This window comes from Atractosteus spatula, chromosome 28, assembly GCF_055471065.1.
Source record: "Atractosteus spatula isolate fAtrSpa1 chromosome 28, fAtrSpa1.hap1, whole genome shotgun sequence".
Lineage (NCBI taxonomy): Eukaryota > Metazoa > Chordata > Actinopteri > Semionotiformes > Lepisosteidae > Atractosteus > Atractosteus spatula.
Window position 1 is genome coordinate 204,370 of NC_142733.1, and position 3,098 is coordinate 207,467.

Here is a 3,098-nt window from a genome sequence, read left to right on the forward strand (position 1 = left end):
CCACTCATTTTTTATGATTTCATGCAGATCCAGAATAAAAAGAATCCCCATTTAAGTTTATTGTAGTACAGTGTGTTCTTTCCCAGGCTACAAATCTTGGTACCAGGAGTGGGGTATTCTGAGCATTTGGATGCAGTATAAGGTCAAGTAAAAAAAAATAAAAAAAAATACGGTAGTGGTGAAGAGCTGCACTGTGGGTGTCCGGTCTGGGCAGAGAGGTGTGGGAAGGACACCAAGGTGAGCATCCTGGACGTCCGGAGCAGGGACCCAGGAGTGGATCGCCGGCAGAACCAGCATCCTGGACTGTTCTAGCGCACGTTGGCAGAGACTTTAGTGCTACTCTGCTCTCCTCCCCACTGATAGCTAGTGTGTGGTGAGCGTTCTGGCGCACTATGGCTGCCGTTGCATCATCCAGGTGGATCATGCACATTGGTGGTGGTGTAGGGGAGTCCCCATTACCTGTAAAGTGCTTTGAGTGGAGTGTCCAGGAAAGTGCTATATAAGTGTAAGCACTTATTACTTACTTACTTATCACTTTCTGTAGCCAGTCACTGAGTTTGAGTTCTACAGGCAAATAGTGCACTATACAATGTCACGAAAAGCAGATGACTGTTCTCTCTCAGAGGAGGAAACTTTGAATGAGACAGATGTGCAAACTCAGCTTAGGAAGTTGAATAGGAAGCATGAAGAAGTGATGGCCAATATTGCTTCTTGGAGTAATGCATCCTCACGATCTTATGTCTATGTCCCTAGGGAACGTTATATTTCTATATTTAGTGGTGATTATGAAAAAAATGGCAGGTCAGTTGATGACTTCATTGACGAAGTAGAGCGGGTACTGCGTGTTCGTAACCAGTCACCTGTTGATAAGTTTGATTTTGTTATGTCTCTTCTGAGAAGTCCAGCCTTAGAAGAGGTTCGCCTGCGTGGTGTACATGAAACGGATCAAATCAGTGATATATTGGGCTATATCAGAGATGCATTTGGAGGTAAGCGCAGTACTTCTCAGTTGCTGAATGATTTCTATGGCCGAAAGCAAAAGGAGGGTGAGAGCATTCGTGATTTTTCACGTGCTCTGTCTCAAGCTTGGAGTTTGATCTTGAAACAAGCTCCGGGGGTTGTGGCCAAAGACAGAGAGATGCTTAGAGATCAATTCATAGAGGGAGTCAAAGATCCTGTACTTAGGAGGGAGCTCCGGAAATATGTGAGGGACAAACCAGAATGTACCCTGATAGAAGTGCGTGAGGATATATGTGGAGTATGGAGGAGAGCTCGGTGAATGTAAAGGCCTCTAAAACAACAAGCAAGGGGCTTGATAAGTTTGCAGAATGGGTACAATGTACTTTGGTTAACGCTGAGGAAACAAAGTCAGTCATGCTGGAGGATGTCCTGAAAATGGAAACAGAGCAAGGGAAAGCCATTAGAGAGCTATCCCAAGCAGTAAAAGATCTTGACATTCAAATTTCGCACCTGGAAGCAGATAATGACTCTATGCGTTCGCATGTCTTGTGCCCTAATCCCAGCCTTTGAAATCCCAATTCATAAAGCTGAAAGAACCAACTCCATAGGTCTTCCTAGTGCACGAGGAGGAGCAGAGGAGGAGTGAGGATGGCGCAGATGAACACTCATTTTTACGCGCTCCTCTGGAAGGAATGCAAATAAAAGCCGAAACCCGAAAACAGTAGTGGCCGTAAGAGGAAATACGTTCGCGCGGCACGCCAGTGCTCCTTGTTAGTATAGTGGTGAGTATCCCCGCCTTTCACGCGGGAGACGACGTAGCTTTTGTCCAATCAGATTCCAATGTGTGGGATCTTACGGAATTTCCCTTCTCCATCATTCTCTGAGCCCTATTCCAAAAGGGGCATCCTGTCCACTCCTCGATGCTTTTCGAAAACCTGCCAGTGTGTTTGATTAGTGTTGATTTGTTTCGAAAAAGCTCAAAGAAAAGAAGACCAATCGAGCTCTTTGTCAGGAGTGGGATTTGAACCCACGCCTCCAGGGGAGACTGCCACCTAAATGCAGCGCCTTAGACCGCTCAGCCATGCTGACGTGTGCTGCCAGCCCCAACCGGTCCCATGAGCCACCGCGATCCCACTGCGTTCCTTGATCATCGCACTGTCATTAAAGTTACATGGAGAGACATCAGTACTGAAATCTTTGAAAAATCTGTCGGCTTTCATGACCCGTTTTCTTTGTGGAGTGAATGTTGCACACTTGCGAGAAAAAGCTTGTGAACCCTTTGGAATGATCTGGATTTCTACATGAATGGCTCTTAAAATGTGATCTGGTCTTCATCTGAGGCATAATGATAAATAAAGACAGTCTTATTTAACAAACAACACACACGACATTTTACATTGTCAATTCAATTCAATGTATTTCTATATAGCGCTTTTCACAACAAGGTTGTCCCAAGGCACTTAACAATGCAAGTTGTTAAGAGCCTTGTGTCTAATATGACGCCTAGGTTACGTGCTGACTCTTTGAGGCAAATGTTTAAATCCTCTGAGTTAAGTGCTGAAGTTATAGTAGTCCTATCAGTATTGTTGCCTCCAATCAACAGCTCCTCAGTTTTATCGGAGTTGAGTAACAAAAAGTTTTCACACATCCAAGTCTTTCCTTCATTAATGCATTTAACTAAAGTGATAATAGAAGAGTTGTCGTTTGGTGTAAACGAAATGAGTATTTGAGTGTCATCAGCATATGAATGAAAGTTCAAATTATGTTTTCGTGTTATCCTACCTAGCAGCAGCATGTAGAGAGAGAGAGCAATATTGGTCCCGGCACTGATCACCAAATTGAACTGGTGACGTTGATGAAGCAGTACAATTATTAGATATTTGAACAGAACGAAAACGATGAGTTAAATATGAAGTAAACCACTTAAGGACGGTTCCAGATAAGCCAACCTCAAACTCAAGCCTGTGTGACAAAACAGAGAGGTCAACCGTGTCAAAGGCAGCACTAAGATCTAGAAGCACAAGCACTGTTGCATTCCCTGCATCAGTAGCTAAGAGAATATCATTTACGACTCTTGTTAATGCAGTTTCAGTGCTGTGGCCTGGGCGGAAACCAGACTGAAATTTCTCAAGTATATT

General features: G+C 44.0%; 1 non-coding gene across 1 annotated transcript; it reads right to left on the reverse strand.

Annotated features, from left to right (window-relative positions):
- Window positions 1-1,966: 1,966 nt before the first annotated feature.
- trnal-uag (transfer RNA leucine (anticodon UAG)) lies at window positions 1,967-2,049 on the reverse strand. Its single transcript has one exon. It is a non-coding gene; the product is annotated as a tRNA-Leu (tRNA).
- Between the last annotated feature and the right edge of the window lie 1,049 nt (window positions 2,050-3,098).